The sequence below is a fragment of the Aphelocoma coerulescens genome, chromosome 7 (genome assembly GCF_041296385.1).
Source record: "Aphelocoma coerulescens isolate FSJ_1873_10779 chromosome 7, UR_Acoe_1.0, whole genome shotgun sequence".
NCBI classification, from domain to species: domain Eukaryota; kingdom Metazoa; phylum Chordata; class Aves; order Passeriformes; family Corvidae; genus Aphelocoma; species Aphelocoma coerulescens.
The window spans coordinates 17,929,938-17,950,907 of NC_091021.1; the positions used below are offsets into that span (position 1 = coordinate 17,929,938).

At 43.7% G+C, this 20,970-nt stretch overlaps 1 protein-coding gene across 1 annotated transcript in view; it reads left to right on the top strand.

Annotated features, from left to right (window-relative positions):
• Positions 1-358: 358 nt before the first annotated feature.
• Positions 359-20,970, top strand: part of WIPF1 (WAS/WASL interacting protein family member 1) — a 56,455-nt gene continuing 35,843 nt past the window's right edge. Inside the window, exon 1 of the mRNA XM_069020626.1 lies at positions 359-444. The gene's annotated coding sequence lies outside the window, so the exon portion shown is untranslated. The remainder of the gene's footprint in view (positions 445-20,970) is intronic.

The window sequence follows — 20,970 nt, forward strand, 5'->3', positions numbered from 1 at the left end:
ACCAAAGTCACAGTTCAGGCCGCTGGCACTTGGGGACCGGAACCCATCTCCCTGTGAGGGGGCTCTCTGTAACTCTGACTGGTGTGAACTCCCACCGGGCACAGAGGGATGGGGGCACGGCCATCACCGGCACCCCGCGCTACCTGGGAAGGACCACCCCACGGGGAGCCCCGCTCCGCCGGCCGGGCCGAGGGGCACAGCCCCGGGAGCGGGGGCAGGGGGCGGACACCCACCCGCGGCGGCCCGGCCCGGCCCCGGGCGCTCTGCGGGGCCGGGGCATGTGCGGCGGCGCGGGCGGCGGGGGAGCGGCGCCCCAGAGCCGCGCCGCGCCGCTTCCTGCCGCTATAAATAGCCGCCCGGCCCAACATGTCCCGGCCGCCGCAGCGGCTGCAGCGCCGGCGGGACCCGCCGTGCCCTCCCGCCGCCTAGCCCGCACGGAGCGCGGTAAGGGGGCTGCGGGAGCCGCGCGGGGCTCCCGGCGGGGGACGGGGGTCTCTGGGACGGGCAGGGCTCCAGCGGCCGCCGCGCTGGGGCAGCTCGGCACCCTCGGCCCCACGGGACGAGCGCCCTGCGGGTACAAGGGTCGGGAGCTGAGTCTCGCCTCGTGCCTGTCTGCTCTTTCTCTCTTTTCTTCCAGACTGCTCTGTCTTGGGCTGGACGCGTTCCTCCTGCCTCCCGAAGCCGTGCTGGCAGGCTCCCTGCTTCCCCTCGCATTCCCGCTTCCCCCGGGGTTGGGCGCGTGCCCGCGGTGGCGGCCGGTGTTGGCCTCTGGGCGCAGCCCCCGGCCCCTCTCGGCAGCTTGGACCGTGCTTCTGCCCGGGCTGCCAGGGAGGTGCCCGGTGGCATCCTTGTCCATCTCTGCTGCTGTACAGCCACGGCTGTGAAATCCTGGCTGGCATGTCAGGGTGGCGAGAGCCACGCTGGGGCTGTGGCACACGCTGGAGCCGTGGCACACACCACTGCCCACACGCGTGGCACCCACGCAGGGCACACTCGCAGATGTTTGTGTTGCAGCCTCCCTCAAGTGCTTTCATCTGCAGCGAATGTTGAGGTAGACCGTGTAGTTAGGCTTTATGGTGGAGTCAACAAAGCAGGTCTCTGCCCTCTGAGCTGGCTCTTGGGGGCTTTTTTGAAGGAATCAGCTTAGGGAACCTCAAGTAACCAGTCTTCAAGTTTTAGCTTGTCCTGCATTTTGTTTGCCTCTGCTACTCTAATGGCTCTGTTTCATCTTCTAATGAACACCTTCTGGAGTGCAGGGCTGTGTGCCTTCCCCAGGGAGTTCCTCAGCTAAGCATGTACCCTGTTTGAGTGGCCTCTCCAGAACAAACGCGGTAACAGCACTTGTCTCTGGCACTAAGGTGTGCTTGTTCGGGAACTCATCATGAGGTTCTTCCAAATTGCTCCTTTACTCCTGAAGTGCATTCTCAAAGACAGGGCTGTGATAAGCAGCTGCTCTCAGTTTTGACCTCCAGAGGATGGGCAGTGTTTTGCTTCTCATTCACACCCTTTTTAACTCTGTCTGTCAGCCTTCGCCTCAATTTCTTCTGTCCACTAGCTCTTCCAAGCCCAATTTGGGAGGACAGTGCAGAGACCCAGGAGGCCACATAAAACAGAAGATGTCCTCTCAGAGCCTCAGCTTGGGAGCGTTGCCTTCAGTGAAGGCAGGAGGGATGGCAGTGCTGTTCTGGCTGTGCACTTTTTCAAGCGCTGTCAAGCACGAGGCAAGCTGAGCTGGCATGTACTTTCCCCTCTGCTGTGAGGGGAAGGCGCATATGAGGGAGGAAATACAGCAATACAGCTGTTCCAGAGCACTTCTGCCCTCTGTCCAGAGGGAGCACGTGAGGGGGGAGGACAGACGCAGAAAGGGAGATTCAGGAAGAGAGTATGGGGGGTTGGGGAGGGACGAGGGGAAGAGAGGAAAGCTACAAATGGAAAGGAAAAGCTCTTTATATGTGCACAAATGTTATTTAAAGATCTGTTTAGCAGGAGCAAATAGCCTAAAATTATGAAATTGTATCACGAGTCCCTGTCATTGTTCCTCCAGAAAGTGCATCTTTTCATTCCTTGAGTATTGTGTGTGTTTTTCTGCCTCACTCTGTAGGCTCTTCAGCATCCTCTGACCTCAAGCTGAGCAGGATGTTGCCCTTAGCATCTGCTTGTCAAATATGTAGTTCTCCGTGTTGTACATGAAATGATTATTTCCATAGTTGGTTAAGGCAAGTTTCCGAGGAATGTGAAGCAAGAGGCATGCCAGTTCCTGTGGCTGGCCTTGACTGGAGTGCAGACGTTTTGGGACAGGAGCTGTGCCTGGAGGCTGTGGTTACTCTATCCCTTGGCAGCTTAGGGATTCTTCCCTCTGCTCCTGTCTCTCCCACCCTTCTCTTATGTCTTATTGCTGTTCACCTGTTCCTCTGCCTGTGCTGCATCTGCTTCAGCCTCTCTGAGTTATCTGTGGGGTTGTGCTGAAAAGCTCAGAAGTCTGAGTAAGGAGTAAAAGAGAGCAGCTACTCCCTTGTCTGTAGAGAAGTACCCTCTCAGGCCTGTGCTGACTCTCCCCTGCATCCTGCTTTGAGATCACTCACCCCAACAGTTAGGAATTAAAGCAGTTGAAACTCTCTTAACTTTGTCCTAACTGCGGCTGCTGCCTTGCTGTTTCTTCTGAAATGACACTTTTAACTTTCTCCAGGATTGGTTTACTCTCTGAATGGCATCTGGTAGTAAGGCCCTGTCTTTGGGGACTGCATGACTACAAGACTACTAAACCTTCCTTTTTTTTTTTTTTTTTTTTTTTTTTTTCCATGAAAAACCCAGTTACCTACCCCAGCAGGGTTTCACTGCTTTTTTACCTGTGTACTACAGTCAGAACTGAAAGTGTGCATCTAAGAAAAGGTATTGGCTATAGAAGGAGCAGTTTCCCACCTGTGATAACAGGTATGACCTTTACATCTGATGACCTCCAGACCCCAAAAAGGCCACTGAGAAGCACAAGCCATGCTAATCCCTTTGAAAAGGGAGCATGCTGCAGTATTTGTCTCCATTACCTACACTGCATAAAGTTCTAACAGCTGTTTAATTTTCTGCTCTGCTTGTACAAACACCCAGCTGCTTTGTAGGGAGGAGAGTGTATGTTGGTGTTGTCTGACAATTGTGACCTGACAGGAAGGCATAGGCTTCCTTTGGAGCACATATATTGTTCATGGTGTACATGTACAATTTAGTTAAATGTCTTTATGCAGCAGCTTTGAGAAATGTTCTGTGCTTTTAACTACATTGGCTCTCCATCTGGTTAATGGACTTGTCTATAGAAACCATACGAAATAATGATGCAGCAGAAAGGAGGGTTTCTTTAAAGTTTATGCTTTTACCATGGTAAACATATCTTAATTATGGCTTCTTCACAATAATGAAGTGTTATCAAAATTCAAATCTAATTAAATATGTCTGTGATCTTTCTACTGATTTCTCTTATTCTTGACTCCAACACTTTCTCATTTTCTTCATGTGATGCACTCTAACACTTGGTCTGTGGGATCTGTTATAAAAAGGGACTGTTTACTGTCTTGGTTCAAAATCCATGGTGCTAGCTGCTATTTGAGTAGGGGTGTGGAGACCCAGTATATGGGGAGATAATTAAATTCTGGGATGGTAGAACAGATTTTGGTGGTACTAAAGGAGTGGATACTGTAAGTAGCCACAAATCTTCAAGGCAGCTGTCTGTCCTGTGTGCAATTAACACCTACTTGTTTAGCTTCTTACTTCAAAGAGGCATGTGAAAATCTGTTACTGAATAATAACTGCTGAACTGTTAGTTGGCAAATAGCCCAGAAAAGGCATTATTAAAAAGTAAATTTAATAAAGATGTCTATAATCCTGCTTTAGTAGAAGGCTTCGTTTGAAGTATTTTGTGTGCTTGTGGTGACCAGAATGATAGCATAGTGTTCTCATGAGGCACCAGATACATGTATGCAAATATCTGGGTATCTGAAGAGGGGGAAGGAGAAGAAGTAACAAACTGTTTACTGTGTTAGTACTCTGTTGTGGTTCTCTGTGAGGACTGTGTCACTGAGCTGAGAGTGAAATCTGAATAGTAAAAGGATTATTTCTTTCAGTGGCAATAACCTTGAACATTAAGGCCCTGAAAAGTACTGGAGTTGCTCCTCATCCTTGCAGGCACACAAGTCTGCAAGTGCAGCTGTCCTTGGGCCTCATCCAACACAGTTCACAAAGATCAGTGAGGAGTGTCTCTAAGGCTGGAGCTGCAAGTGGCGGGGGAGCAGTTTCATCTAAAACTGAGAGATCAGAGGAGTTCCGAATAGAAAGCTTTTCCTAATTCCTGGAAGGAGATAAATGGGAAGCACGAGGAGTAGTTTGAGAGTCTGTTTTGTAACACTTAATGCAGCCATAACCTCATTAGTGTTCTTAATTTGGATCCAATTACACATAGGTATGCTTCGGAGTTAAAATATATAGTTCTGTAGTTCCTTAAACTACCAGTGTTATAGAAGCAAAAGTTTCTAAGTTTTAATGTGTTTATGTAGCACCCCTGATCTTTAATCTCCTCAGTGTGTGTATGTATGTATTTCCCACCATTTCCTTCTTGGGATAAAGCCCAAGCGAAGGGCCGTCCTGTCTGCCCATGCATGCTTTCCTGAGAGCCCTCTTTCTGTTTGTGCTAAGCTTGAGCACATAACTCCTGATGAAGAAACTACAGGATATTCTTTAACGGGAAGTAGTACAGATGTTAAAATAAATGGTCTTAGCAGCCTCAGTGAGCCCAAAATAGCTTCTGCATGTTTCTCTTATGATAAGTTCAGGAAATGGGGTGATTCCCTCTTCCTCCCTCTCTGTAATATTTTGAATGCTGAAATCCTCTTGCCATGAAGAGCAGGCAGTGTGGAGCAGGCTTCTCTGTATTTTTCTGGGCCCTGACTTAACAGGGCCAGAAGTGAGCCCTAAACAGAAATTTGCATTCTTTAGCATATTGTCCTACTTCCTACAAAAATTTCCAATAAGGTCCTTGGTGGTGAAGGGGGCTAACCACTGAAACTGATTGTCCAGAGGGATTGTGGAGTCTCTGTTGTTGGAAATGGTCTAAAAACTGGATAAGGCCTGAGCAATCTGCTTGAAGCCAGGTTAGCCCTGCTCTGAGCTAGATGAGATCCAGCAGTTCCATCCAGCTGGCTGTGTGCCATGTTTTTGCATTTGGGGGAAGCATGGCTGCCTTTGTCTGTCCCCAAAACCAGTGGGAATAAATGTAGTCTTCAAATATCTGAAAATGGCCTTGAGAATTCTGAAGAAAGACTTCAAAAATTAAAGTATGTAGAGAAGCATAGCGTAAGGAAGTAATTTTTGCCCAAAATCTCATAGCAGCAGGTCAGTAATAGTGCTGGGAGAGGATCATAAATCTCCTGGCTGGCAGACTAGTGCCTTGGTAGCTAAAAGAGTTTGTCTTTACACATAAAACTGCCTCCTTTCCCTACTCAACTATTTTCAGATCACTTGGCAACAGAGACTACACTTACCTGCTGAGAGATATCTTTCCCCCCCCCCCCCCCCCCCGCCTTATCTGTCATGTTCATAGGGAGTTTCAGTACTAAAGAAAAATGTAGTGCATTGACTTTTTCAGAAACCTAGAAAATTTTATCTGGAAAAGAATTTGGTGAAATAAAGACAAGAGCTGCAAAGGAAATTTTTAGAAAGTGATGTTATTCCCAGCTAGTTGCACAACAATTAATCTTGTATTTTTTTGTAAGAGCAGAAAATAGCAGACAAAGCTGTACACTGAATCCAAGTTTGAACCTCTATTTGTTTAAAAGAGAAAAATCACTTGAAAACTCTTAAAAATCTGGAAGCTGACAAGAACACAGATCAGCATTTTAAAGAGCATCATGGAAGGAGTTAAGCTGTGAGTTAACTGCATCTGTGTTTCAAATCCAAATGCAACGAACAAGGCACCATTCAGATCTTCAGTTATAAGTTATGCTGAATTCGTTATGCTGCATTTGTTTGAATTCTGTTCAGAGGAGAAAAAGAAAATCATGTCAGATAAAAAAAATCATTACTCTTGTTTTGGTAGCTTGTTTTTTAAGTGATGAAGTAGGATTCTGGTTTTTTGTCTAGCACTTATGCAGGTCATCTGCTAATTATTAGCAGCTGTGGAACTGTGGAGTTGCATAAGCATAACTAAAAGTCAGTGGAGCCTTGCATCATTCTGCAGATCTATCCATTGCTTATGCTCAACAACAGATGAATTGTGTAGCTCAGTTGACACAAATCCCTAAATGTTAAGAGGGCATCAGCAAGCATGGCAAATTGGGAAATCCTTTAGGTAATAGAAATCAAGTAGGATAATGCGTTATTTTATTGTTGCTACAACCTGCTGTCCAGTTAGACATGTGCCTTGGTGGTCTGTGAAGAGAGCTGTGTGTCAGAGTAATGCCCTGCAACAGCTGAGCCTGCCAGCTACATAAACCTGTTTTGTCTGGGCAGCTTTGCTTGGAAGATGGGCATGGCCACTATGTGTGGCTGCTGTGGAAGCAAGGCAAGTGTGAGTACTCACAAATGTATCCCAAATTAGCCATGCTTAGTGATATGGCTGAGTACAGCAGTGTCTTTTAAGTGTTAGAAAAGGCATCTTTACAATGGGGACACATATAGAGCTGAGAACTTGGAATGTCTTAGCAAGGGAAATACCTGCAGTGCACATGTGAGTGTTGGCAGCAGCAGCACGAGGCTGGCAGGTCCAGCCTCTGCCCCCAGGTTTATGATACTGGCTCAGCACACTGCAGGATTTGGTTAGCAGGGGGCATTTCTTCCCACTGAACCTGAGGTTACAGAGAACTTAATCTCCTGTGGTTCTGACTTTAAGTCACAGAATATGTAATGAATTTTCTCGTCCAGACTCTGGCTTTATTTTCAGAGGGTTTTTTTCATCTTTTCTTTTGCTGGTTTAAAAATCTCCACAGGCAAGAAAGACTCTGAAAGGGTGAGTACAATGTTACCAAAATATGATCCTTACAATACTTGTTCTTGGAAATTAAGAAGGTAAAACTAGTTTCAGCAGATAGTGTCCCTCTAGACCAGTCCATGCACCCCGTGGCTCAGAACTAAGCCCTGTCCCCTCTTTCAAGAACTGAAAGAGAAGTTTGGCTGAGCTCCCTTTTTTTCCCCCCAACCCTTGTATATTTTTTCTTTTTTTTTTACCTTTTCTTCTCCTCCCCCCCCCCTCCCCTTTTTTTCCCTGCCATTTTTAAAGCAGTGATATGAACAGTTAAATGAGGGTGCTTCCCCAGATTAGTGGTGTTTCTGCTGGGCACAACAGGCAGTGCTTCATTAGCTCGCCTCACCAGCAGGCTCTGAAAATGGTGGGACCTTTAGCTGTCCTCAAATTGCCTTGGTCCCTGAGGAAAGCTGTAGGTGCTTGGAGGCAGATTGCAGCTCCAGTTGAAGTAGCACTTTAGAGCTGCAAGCGTGGCGTGAATCAGGAACCTTCTTTTTTTAGGAGTCTGAACAGGATGGTAACTGTAACTAGCAGCAGCTAGGTAGCTGTTGAGCAGAAAGACATGGAGGATAAAATGTATTCGGTGGTGAGGGGAAGGGAGGATTGCTTATTCCCCCCCTTGCCTCCTACCTGAGGAAAGATTCCTCAGCTAATAATTAAAGGATACTACTTCAATGCTCTTTTGGTTCAATTTGATTTGCAGTTTGGCAAACATGGACAGTATCAGTCAGTCATGTAGTACTGGGCTCTACAGTCTGCTCTTCAATTTACCCCAATTCATCAGTCCTCCATCACGATTACCATCACATCCGTCATTGCTCTCCTCATGCCCTGGTTACCCAGCACTGACTGACCTACTTTGCCTAACATATTCCCAAAACTATTTTTCTGGCATGGAAATGCAAAATAGAGAATTTTCACTGTTACTTTCACATTTGAAGTTACTGAAGACAGTTTTTAAAGGAAGTATTAAATGTAAACCATAAAGGCTGCTGTGTTGTGTGTGTTGTAAGTAAAGAAGCCACTTGCTCACCGTAAGTGAGCTTGCATGACTCAAATAGACTGTCTTTATATGGATCTCTGTTTGGTCAGATATTCCTTTGTGTATTTCATATGACTGTATGCCTTGTCTTTGATTTTAAGACTGCTGACATAGGGAATGCATTTGAGCAGTGCCCTGTAGAATACATTTTTTATTCCAATGGGATAAAATGAAAAATCAAATGCTAGCAATGTGGTGGTAAAGAAGGTATCCATGTGTGACTATTTCAGTTTTAGAGAGAATGCCATTCAACTGAGGCACACAGGCAACACCTACTGGTATATCATTGTGTATGTCTGCAGGTTACATTTTAAACCACTCCAGACTAAGACTACTTTGAAACAGAAAACGATATTCCTTATTTTCCAATCTGTAGTCCTGATGGCATCTTGGAATCTGAAACTCTCAAATGGCAGCAGGCAGCCCCAAAACTTTGTTTTAGTAGTAGGCAGAAACAAGCGACAAATAATTATCACTTGGAACTTCCTACTGTATTTTCAAATAAAAGTTCCTCATTTGATCTTAAAAGGTGACTTAGTGAGGGACCAAATAATTGCTTCTTGGCACAATTTACTTGAAATAGATTATTATTAATTGAATTGACCAGTGTCCCTTGGGTGTAAATGAACAACTCATGTTTTTATCTCATTTGAAATTAAAACTAAACCGGATAATTCTTTTCAAAGTGAAACTCTGAGGAGTTGCTGCATACTTACTTGTACCCTTAGGTGGAACTAGAGCAATATTTATTTTCTCATTTAGTGGTTATCCTTTTCCTAGCAGCTCTCTGCAGGATCAGTGTCTGTAAGTTTTATTATAGCTTTTCCTTTTTTTTTTGGTTTGTGCGTCCTTAAAGAAAGTGTGCATGCTGACTGATGTCAAGAGGAAGACAAATTAACTTGAGCTACTATAGGGAACTAGAAAATGAAGTGTTCCATAACTGACAAACAGCTTGAGATGACTGGACAAGTTCCCTCTTTATTCATCTAAAATGTGCCAGTTGTTTAGCAGAACATCCCTGATAATGTGAGTGAATTGCAGGGTAAAACCCAGTTGGATGTCACCATGTGCAGTACTTAAATGAGAACACTGAGGGATTTTGTGTTTCCAAGGGAAAGAATTGTCATTGTTGTCTTCTGTTTTGTGTTACTTGAAGTTCCTCAAGAAAGTTTCCTCTTAGGAGGAATAATGGAGTTTATAGTAATAATGGTTTATGACTGCTCTTTTTTATTTGAAAGCTTTTCTACTTCTCAAAAAATGCTTGTTCACCATCCACTCACTAATTGATCAGACTGAGGAGGCACTAAAGAAACCATAGTAATTATACCACATGATATCTAATACCACAGCATTTACGGCTTCCAAGGCCTTTGCTCCAGGCCATCCACTGTGAGATGTGGATAGAAGCAAATGAAAATAGAATGGAAAAACTTGCAAGAAGAAAAGTAAAAAAAAAAAAAAAAAAAAAAAAAAAAAAAAAAAAAAAACACCAAAAAAACCCCAAAACTGTATTTTCACTTTTTTCCCTTTAGATAGAAATAGAGATGTCCCACTGCCATTTCTTAATGAGGCAAGGCTTTGTGCCCTAGGAAGTGGGAACAAAGATAAACAAAAAAATCACTCAAATCACTCTGAACTAGCAGTAGCGTTGATAGGTGTAACTGGGGTCCAGTTGTACCCTTGATGTGAGGTTGCTTTGGAAGATCAGTGCTGAGATGACAGCAGTGGAGTAGGATTGCTCCAGACAAGGTCAGGACAGCATTTTCCAGGACTTTCCTCTGAGCTGTTTTCTCTTAGGCTTCTGGAGTTGCTCCCTCTCTTGTCTGGTAGATGCTGCTGGTTGTTTTTGGAAATCACCATTCTCAAGGTAGGATCACTCTTTCTTCTGCTCTAGAACTCCAGTGCCCTTGACATCTTTGCTTTTAAGTTTTGCAGGGTCACTGTTACGTGATTGTGCTGGGGAAGAAAAAGCCCAGATTATCTGCAGGCTTGTTTGGTGCATAAACCTGAGTTCTGTCAAGTGACATTGGCAAAAATTGCAGCTTAAGTTTCTGTATTTAAGTCTGGCATGTGCAGGTTCTGGTTTCTTAATTTCTCAGTGGAACATGTGACCCCTGGTATCGCTGTCATTTCCTCTAATGTGCATCAGTTCAGGATTTCAGACCCTGCCTCTAAGGAATAATGTCTGGTATAGGACAAGTGTAAAAGAGAACTTCTAAATTGTTCTTAAGGGTATAATTATGGATATAGCCTTAGGGACAACCAAGGGTCTTCAAAATCAGAATTTCCCAAAGTGATGCAAAGTGCTGGCTTTGGCATTTGAGGTTGATAGAACAGTCCTTGTCCCATTTACCAGCAAAAAGCCCGAAGTTAAATATGTCAGTAAGTTCACTTAAATCCAAACTAGTAACATCATGAAACCTCAAGTAGGTATATATAGCCTGTATCACAGCTGGTGCAGCTGAGCCCCTGCTGACTGGCAGCAGGTGAAGAAACACCTTTAGACTCCCACAGTGCCTGGGGATGCTTTGAGGCATTGCCAACGAGAGCCAGGAGTATCAGCTCACAATTCATCCTCTGTAAGGAACTGTGCTGGGTCTGCTGGGACTTGGCCCACAGACCAACTGGAACCATTTGGCTCTACCAAAATGCCCATGACTAATCTTTCCTACCCGAAGGGACCCATGCTGTAGTGTCCCGCTTACTGTGGGGCAGCTCTAAGTTTTCAGGCCAAGCAGGAGGGTTTTTAGGAGGTCTTTGCTGCTTTCCTTTGTGCTGTTCTCTTAAGTCACTGCTGTGGTGTAGCCTCTCAGGAAAGCCAGCCAGCCAGCTTTGCTGAATAGTCTAGAAATTGGACTGTAAGGTATTTCTGCTCTGTTAGCAGCACTCTTTCGGGCAGCCATGCTTCAAAGTACACAGTCTGAGGTTTCTGTTGAGCATAGGTAATGCCCTTGGAGCCATAAGCCATAAACTTAGCTGTAAATTTAATTTTTCAGTTCTCTGCTGTATACTTGGCCTTTTGCTAGTGGGAGAAAAAAGAAGAAACAAAACACATGTAGTGGGATGCAGACAGATGATTACATCTTCAGTGATAGTTGTGTGTTGAACTTCTGCTAATGAGGGAGACCAGGTGCCAAGCTGTTTTGAGCCAGAATATCATACTGCTGCCTCTGCTTTCAAGCTCCACCTGCATATTTGGGTTATCCTGACTGTCAGTTCCCATCAGAATTTGCATCAGAAGTCCAGCTCCTTTTATTTGTCTGGCTGCAGGTACAGTGGGCTGTTCCCATACCCTTTTGAGGTAGAGGTGTTGCTTTGTCTTGTGAGTGCAGTCTTCTGACAACTAACTCAGTTTTAGCAGCTGATTAAACCAGGTTTTGGTGAATGGCAGTACAGGGCATTTTATTCTAAACCAGCAGTTTACTCCCTAAGCCAGGTGAGCTGTGGCTAAACATTGCTTTCTGCCAGATCTAGCATAGTCTATGTGCAATGAGTTGGTAACTCCAGGTCTGCAAGACAAAAGTTCCTGCTCAAAATGGCATTACATTATTTTCATGCTGAAAGCCATCATGAAGTAGTCAGATTGTCAACAGGGAATTGGGCTGCTCCTGATGGCTCATGAGTGACCCTTTTGGACCAGGGCCCAAGGTGGGCATAGTGGTGTGAGCAGTCTCTCTTGGATGTGTCCCATGTGGTGACGCCTCACATGCAGGCAAGATGTAGGGTTTCACAACAGGGCTGAGGTTTCTTCACTGTCTAAGGAAAGAGAATGTTAGTCTCCAAGGCTGTTAATCTGGATGCTTTTCATGGACTCTCTGTCACTTTTTTAACTACTGCTCTCTGAAATCATAGTGGCAAACTCTCCTAATTCATAGTAATTGCACAGATAATTAAATGATAACATGGTATGTGGTGTATGTACATATTCATATACTGAACCTCCCTTTCTCCTGTTTATTTTTGGGAGAATATAATTGTCGATAAATATCAATGAAACAAAACCACATGACTGATCTTGTGCATGACCTGGTCTTGCTTACCTTACTTTGATATAGTTCAGATCAGTATGGGATTGCTGGCACTTGTAGCTAAGCAAAGAATAAAATTTCATCCATTATAAAGCAGAGAAGCTGATTCTATTTTATAATCACCCAGCAGCTATGCATAGGTTCCCATCTGTGGCTATATTTGGCTTCAGTTATTCCTGATGTGGAATATATCACCCACAGGAAGAATGCAAGAAATGGACTAAAGTTCCCAAAGACTGGGAGTTGCTTTCCTTTTAAAGAAAAATTAAAAGGGTTGTGAGCTTTGGCTAGGAGATTTAAAATGTAAAGTGGAAATAAGCTAAGCATCAGTAACAGCTTGAAGTTGTATGGCCTGTGTCAGATGAAAAATTGCTCTTACTAATGAATATTGTTGTGTGGCTTTAAAATGTATGATGTTCTGGAAGATCATGACTTCTAAGATGTAGGTTTGTTTAGCTTTATTTGCATGTATCCATATATATACGTACACAAATGTTAATGGGAAGTTTGAATATAAAATATTACTCAGATTCAAGTGTGATCTTTTTAAAACTGTTGATGTTTTCTACTGAAATAACCAAGTATATAAAAATTCGTCATCAAATATTCAGTTGAATACTTTGAAAATTTTCTGACTCCTGTGAATAGCTGAAGACAAGTTTCTCAATAATAAATAACTTTGCTATCATAGCAATTCTCATGTATTGAGAAAAGGTACTTGAAGCCTAGGCATGTCGTTGGAAAAGTATAGCAAACACTGCTCTAGAAAAACAGCTATGCAGATTTTACTGGACAAAGAGTGTTGGAATACCCTTTGGAAAGATAGCATGGATTTTTCCTCTCTTGGTTGACCTGCTGAGTAAGTCCATATTCTTTGATAGGGTCAAAGAGAAACTGTGTCCCAGACTTATTGAATAAAAAAGCTACAAACTAAGAAATCAAGTTTTATGTGAAAATAAGTATTGGAAGCCACAACCAGCACTCTTACTTTTAATAAAACTTCCTTTTTGGTTCCTGAGAACATACTAAGGTTATTAGAAGTATGTATAATGATATGAAGGGACTTCCATGCAGAGTTCTCATTTTAGAAATATATCTGATTTTATATATATATAATAATACCTATGCACTGCAGAACTCCTCTTCAAGAGTCTGTTAATGTCAATGCTAAAGGAGCAGGGAGGACAAGTAACTTTGAGAGTGAGGTTTGGCAGTTCAGCAGTTTTTACTCAAGAAATACATAGGCATTTCTAGGCAAAAGTAGTTTTCTTACGAATGCCTTTTATTTATGTGGCTGTCCTCTGAAAGGATAGCCTGTGGCTAAACCCAAGAGTGCTAGCTGAAAGTGTAATCTCATATGCACATAGCTATGTAAAGGGCTTTGCCCCAGAAGCTGTTGAGTTTGTGAGGAGGGGGTTCACTGTTTTCAGACAGGACTGGAACAGTGTAAAAACTCTTCATTTTCCATATAGACATGACTAGAAAGTGGGAATCTGCCAGAACATTTTTGATCATCAGATTTTGTCCACATCCTGGATGAAGGACAAAATAGATTCTCTGTTTTATCTGGTATGATTCTCCCACCCCCAAGGAATGTGTTAATATTTTATCATTTTGAAGAAATGTAGTGGGCGACATTAAATATTTACATCTCTCTGAAGTCACACAGATGCCACCAGGATACCTAGCTCTACATCACACATGCTCTAATTCACCCCAAACACCCACTGTTTACTAATCTTCAGCCCCCATCTGTGCCGATAATGAGAAAGAGGAAATGGAAACAGCAGGGATTATATGCTACTGAGAAGTCCCAGTTTCTGGTTGTAATTCTTTCAACAAACTCTTGCCAACTGTGCTCCTGCTTTGAAGTTTGAACACCTCTGTATTAGTGTTTGGCTCTGGTGATTTGGCTGACAGATCTGGGCATGGTTGGTTTATTTGTAGTTTCATGTTCACAGTTCCACACGATGGTTTACTCTTGCACTTGCTTGTGTTGTGCCTGCTCAGAGTCAGGGCAGTACAGATCATTTTGCCCAAGCACTGAGATGCTAATTGCTCAAATTTGCTGGTGACAGGTACCAGATAGAAGACAGTCCCCACCATATCCACTGTTCTCTGTGTGTGTGTGTGTGTATAGTCATAGCCATATTGGTGAATGGGGTGGGTTTTCATATCGTGAATAAATATGGCCCATTTTTATAAGGCAAAAAGTATGTGTGGGTTTTGAATGCTGGGTTTCAGCATGCTCTGTTAGTCTGGATCATCATGTCCAGTATACTCAGATGTGTAGATAGTGCAAGTTTCTAAACCAAAAACCTCAGAGCCCATGATTGCATTCTTATCCCCATTGCACAGGACAAGCAAATCATTTGTGTAAATAGCTTTACATCAGTGTCTGTTAACATCCCTCTGTATCTTATCTGTCAGGCCACTGTGCAGCTTGTTATTGCTGCTGTGGTGGTCCTTTATTCTTAAATCAAATACTTTTTGATCCCACGGCAAGTTGAGGGGAAGTCATTTTATGGTTTTAAAAACAACTTGTGCCATCTGCAGGGTTACTAACACACGTCTCCATTAAGTACCCAGGTGTACATAAAGGAGAGCTTCAGGTATGCTTTCCACTCAGAAACTAAAGAGATGCTTTTGTCTTGTGTGTATGTATATATATATTTATATGTGTGTGTAAGGTGAGACATAGCATTAGTTACAAGTGGTTTGCTTACACAAGATACTGCCAAAAATCCCCGTTGGAGCTTTGTTCCTCTGAAAGATGCCAGCCAACAGATTTCTCATCTGTGACAAGGATGGAGAAATAAATGGTTTGTTTACAGGGGATGGAATTTATCAGGCTTTAGATGTTTCTCATCTTAGTGGTCCACAGTCAGAGTTGACAAATGCTCTGGTGTCAGTGGTGACTCAGCAAAGCCCGCTGTGCGAGAGCTCTGAGGACACGGTGGGTCCCGCGGTGTCCCACAGCTGCCCTGGCTGTCCCTGCAGTGCCTCTCCACGGCCCCACTGAAGGGCACGCCGAGGCGCTGCCGCACTCCGAGCTTGGCTGGAGCAGCACCCTGCGAGGCTGTTTTCTTTGGGCGCAGATTAAAAGTGGCTGGGAGGCTGCTGCGAATTACCTGCTGGGTGAGCAAATTCCTCCCATCTTGAACAACCCCAAATGTCTGGGGGGGATATAAAAGTACATTTGCCCCACCAGCAACTCCAAGCACAGCTCTGGCACAGTCCATTATGTGTGACTAGATCCTCGCAGAGAGGTTGACACATTAAAAGTGACTTTGTAAATGTAGCCCCTTCTTAAAATGGAGAGAAATAACCCATCTCTTGTGAGGGATCCAGGCTGTCTGAAAGCTCCTGGGGGAGCAGCTGGGGGAAGGACAAAGAGGCAGTGTGCTGAGAGCAAGCATGGCCACTTCCTGAACTCTTCAACTTCCCCTCAGCGCCTCTGAACCTCGGGGTCTGGCATATCATGTCTCTGCACGCTTACCGAGGGGAAAATGCTTAAGCTGCATGAGCCTCACAGTGCTCTCAAGTGTCTTCCAGTGTAAATAATACCTTGGCCATTTGGCCCAAAACCGTCAGCGGGGGCAGAGCAGGTGCATCTGCAGACATGTGTTTGCACATGCTTTCCTACTACAGCTGCAGGAGCTCAGAGGTGCGTGCACAAGTAGGGGGTGTGTGTGAGTCTCATGCAAAAGCATCCATTTTATGGGCTAGTTCGTTGTGGGTTTTTTCAGTCATGCATGTATTTCCTTTTGCATGGGGTGTCCTATGCATGTTTACACATAAAACGCTTGCGTCTTTTATTAGCTGGGGGTAATTTGTTTAATACTTAGCTGCTTCTCTGTAAATCCTGTGTGTTGCTGCCTTTTTGCCAGAGGTCACTACTCTCACATCTCTCTGGGTAGGAGGGATTTTCAAAACCATTGCTACTCTGTTTCCAGTTATTTTAACCCCCGATAAAAATTATTTGAGCTAGTTTGGCTTATTTGATGGTAATGAACTAGTGAGCAGTGGTAAGAAGCCCTGAGGGAGGAGATGGGAATGTAATCCCTGGCTGGTGGTCACCAGGAGGCTGCTCACAACTTTGATGGCTTCATCTGGCACAGTTTAATTTTAAAGATGACATTTTAGTGAAAACCTCTTAATTTCTGTAGAAATTGCATGGAATTCATCCACCCATGGGCAAAGAAGCAGCTCCCATTGGCTTGCTCTGGGTCTCTCACCGTAGCCATGGTTTTGTGTGACAGCCTGGGTAGTGGCAGAGCCAGCTTCCTGCTAGCACTTGTCTGGTTTTGCCTGAGAAAAAGGGGGGAAAAAAACCTGATGAGCTTTCAACCACTAGGTCAGCTCCTCAGTGTGGTCCATGGCACAGGCTGTGGAACCACTGTGCCAGCACACCTGGCGGGAGAACTGAATGGTGGTGGCAGGACAGCCATGAATGAGTGTTGCTGCCAAAAGCTTTGCATCGCAAATTTGCAGCATCACTGGCTGTTCACTCTCTTCCTGCCTTAAAGGTTTTCACATTCACACTTAGGTACAGCTAAAGCAAATCTTTGCCCCAGCACAGATGTTTGCAGTCAGTCTGTAAGGGACCCCCTCTGGGTTTGTAACCCACCGCTTTCACACAGGCCTTGACAGGCTGATCAGTCCTCCAGGCACAGGTCTGTTGTTATTTCAGCTCTCACTAAATAAAGGAGTGTGGCTTTTATCTTTACCCCCTCCATTAGCTTGATTGAAGAGTGTTTAGCATTTTCCACAAGGAGCATCTTCCAGCAGAGCAGTATCTCTTTGCTGAGTCTGGTGTGACCGTTCTGTCTCTACTCTGATGTGATAGTCCTCAAACTTTATCTCTGGTCTGTGTCAGTATTCTTCTGGTGGTGCTCTTAGGGTTAGATTGCCTTTCCAAAATTCATATGTCTTTAAAAAAAATAAATACTGATAAAGCACCACCTATTGACTAGTCCTGTAAACATACTGCTCTAATCCAGGACTTTACTGTCCTTCCTTCTGTGATATATGTTCAGGCCTGTTTGCCCAGTGCTAGATAACAATATGTGGATGCACACTGCTACAACTGAGAAAGTCTCTACTCTTCTGAAGACATAGACTACTTTTCATAGGACTGAAACTTCTGTTTGCTGTATTCAAATGGAAATATTTCTGAAAATTGCTGATGACTGCATCTGTTTGAATTCATCAATTCATTACTACTCTGAACATTTGATAAACAAATATCCTTGAACTGAAATTTCCCATGCCTGCAGTGTAATTACATTCTCCACTACTGCATTTGTTTCCCCTTTAAAGTAAGGGAGGGAGGGACATGGAGCATACTGTGACAGAATCACATTCAGCATTTGGTATTAATATAAAGAAATAGTACAAAAAGGTCCATTGAATCATGGAGTGACTCAGAAGGCAGTAGAGGAGGGATTTCTGGCTATGCAGAAATGTCAGTGGTTCAACATTAGATCAGAAATTTCTTTAACACGTTGTGAGGGACAGTTAGTTGTTTCATCTATGTTAAAACATAAGCAAAGTGAGTCTAGCAAGGTGCGGTGAGAAAGTGTGTGTCACATGTTCCTCTACAGGAAACGAGACTGAAGCTGCTGAGGAAGTTCAGAACTCGGCGACCTCCAACGGATTCAAATAGCACAGGTTAGTTCTCTCAAAACATCTCTTTAGCTGTCCTACAGGGGTTTTGCACATGTATTTTCAGTGATTTTTTGCAGCAGTGGATAAGGAGTGGTCTATATGGCAATTGAGGCAGCAGGTAGTTAGTAGCATGGGATTTCAGAGCAGAACTCTACAGGGCAAAACTAGGAAGCTCATCTGCGAGTTAGTTTGGTTTGTGAGAAGCTAGGAGCCTGCCTTGCAGTACAACAGCAGTGTGGACCTGAGTCACATTAGAAGTGTGAATGAAATCTTCTCCATCTTGTTAAGACTTTCATAAAATAAGTTAAAGGTCTGGATTTTTAATAGAAGTGTTCAGTGTTAATAAATACCAGAGAGCACTTTTCCAAGCACAGGTTAAAATCATTTAATGTAGTGAAAACTTCACTTAGTTTGTTTTGGCTGTACCAAGTATATAGCTTTTCTCTTTGATTTTACTGGTGTAATTTCTTGTTAAGGTGTTCTCTCATTCCTGGTGATTTCTGTTGAGAAATTGCATCACAGCTTTTCTGTGCTGGAGGGTGTTGGCTTGGGAGCACATTGCATCAGGAATGAAATGGAGCTGGGTTGGTGCTGGAGAATTTGGTAGCTCTCAGAGGGAGACTCTTTAATGGGATGTATGCTTTGTACTCCTGCACAAATTGTTACTTTTAAATACTAGGCAGTTGTGGTTAATTACAAATCTTAAATGCAAAGTTGGAGTGAAAGTTACAAATAAAACAACGTTCAGGATGATAAAATGTATAATATAGTAGTAAGTGCACAGAATGTGAACTAAAATTAAATCCCAGCGTGTGATCCACGTGCTGCTGGGACAGCATGGGGAAGAGGAGGTGATGGCCCCACAGCCATCTCCAGCAGTGGTGGCTGGAGGCCTAGGTGCTGGCTCTGCACAGAGAACACCCCTGCTTGCCCAGGGTCACAGCTTGTGAGGCAGAGGAGCTTGGACAGGGATAGTGGCAGCAATCTAGCACAAAATGCAGCTGCTGGGGATGACAGGGCTGTAACAAGGCCGTGCCAGGCATTAAAATCGGACATTTGAGCATCAGGCAAATAGTCCTAAATCTGCCCATACTTCTTTCAAAATATTTTTTAAAATATTTCCCTGGTCTTGTAGAAAACCAGACTAAGTTGCACAGCTCTTTCACCCTCCTCATGCCACCTAGTGCATTCATCCTGATTGCCACGTAAAAACATCTGCATAAGATCAACACAGTGGCTCATGGCAGACCAGGCTGCCATCACCTCCTGCACATGGAGTTGGATGCTGCACCTGGCCCTGCTGCAGGGCTTGGAGGGTCTTGGCAAGCTGGGAATAGCAGGGCCCTGTTTCTGGGCAGTTAAACAGCTCTGTGGCTCAGCCTTGCACAGCTTTGCTCTCATATTTCGAGCTTCGGGGTTTTATATGTGGAGAAGGCTTTGGCCTTAGCTGGGCTCCTCTGCTTCTGTAAAACCGGCAAGTTTTCAGAGAGCCGAAGTTCTGCCCCAAATCAGCCTTTCTGATGTATTAGGGTTTATAGCCTTCACTGGAGCACTGTTTAACTAGGGATGTGATTTAAAAGCAATTTAGTAAAATCCCACTGCAGACATTTTCATTTCAGCCTAATCCTGTCTTATAGTGGCTCATCTCAAATAGATTAGGAGTTGTTTTAAGCTAAATATAATGGCTCGTAAATAATATATTTGTTCCTCCACGCAGTTGCTTGTACCAGGTATTTGAAATGGAATTAAAAAATAAACTGATACACTTTCCTAAATAAATAAACCCTAACACTTCTACTCTACAGGAGTGAACACAGGCAACCAGGAATGCAAGAGCAGGAGAGTTGTTGAAGGGGGGGATTTCTGAATGGGCCCTTTCCAGCAGCTTGTATTACGAAAACCAGGGAAAGAATGTTTCTCCCTCTAACAGATTAAAAAGGAAATCTGCAAAAAGAGGAAAGGGACTACACAGTACAGACTAAACAAAAATGAATTAAATATGCATTGGAATGAGAGAGAGGGAAACCAAAAAGAGAAATAAAAAATGGAACCAGATGGGGACAAATTCTGTGCTCATGAAGAAAAGGCTTTTCTTCTGCTGCACTTCAGAAGGAAGAGAGACTGTGTACATGTATTCATGCATATATATCATGGAAGAAAAATTCATTTTTCTGTATGATTTTTTTAGTTGTTTGTTTCTTTCCCTTCAGCAGTGTTAATATAGAAGTTTATTGATTTGAGGGAGCTTCAGAGTTAGATGAAAGCATAATTAAAGGATCTTTAGTTCTGCAAATAAATGGAACAAACCACTCAATGTCACCTTAATCACTCGCTGGTTTTATTCCCCAAGAACTACTCAGTTGCATTGCACTGTTGAACTTGTGTCCACTGTGCAATTGGATCCATAGCACAGGGTTATTCTACTCTCTGCAAGGGAAAAAGTAGGAGTTAAGATGTGCAACACCAGCTAATGCAAACCTGAACTGCATAGGCCAGCTTCAGAGAGTTTATAGCAGAGTCCCCTTGTGGATTTCATTTCACCACATGGTGTATGCAAAGGTTGCATGGCTGTGAGGGACTGGGGTCTTGAGACTGATTTCTAAACAGAAGTAAATCTGTTAAATGCTAAATGCCTAGCATTCTTACATTTTATTTTTAAATTACTGGATTTTTAAAGATTTTATTTTGTTCTAATACTAAATGGACAAGTGTATTTTTTGCTGGGACATTATTTGCAGCACATTTGTCACATCTTCCAGGCTGTTCCCTCCCCTTCTCTTCCCCCCACACATTTGTTTCAGCTTTTGCTTGCGTTTGTCTCTAGCCTAAACTATAGAAACCTCCTTATTATGAAGCTAGTAGTTGAACCATGTCTCTTACGAGGAGCAGCTGTTGTAGTGGGTAACTCTGTTCAGTCTTACCATCACATCCATGGCTTTTTATGCCTTTCTGTTTTCCTTCCACCATTTATATTGACTTTTACTATGTACGCTATGCTGAAGTTGGAAGAATTGTCTTAAATTTGTTGGAGGACAAACTGGATCCTTTGGCCTCAGGGAGTGATATGGAGAGCCCAGCCAGTGTGTTTTCCTGTTCTGATTCCTCTTTAGAAGGAGGGGGTGCTCTTCTTCACAGCACGCTGCCACTTTCTCATGCAGAATTTCTACTTATGCAAGGAAATACACGATAGACACATGCTCAGGCTCTGTGATCCCCAACATTTCACAATT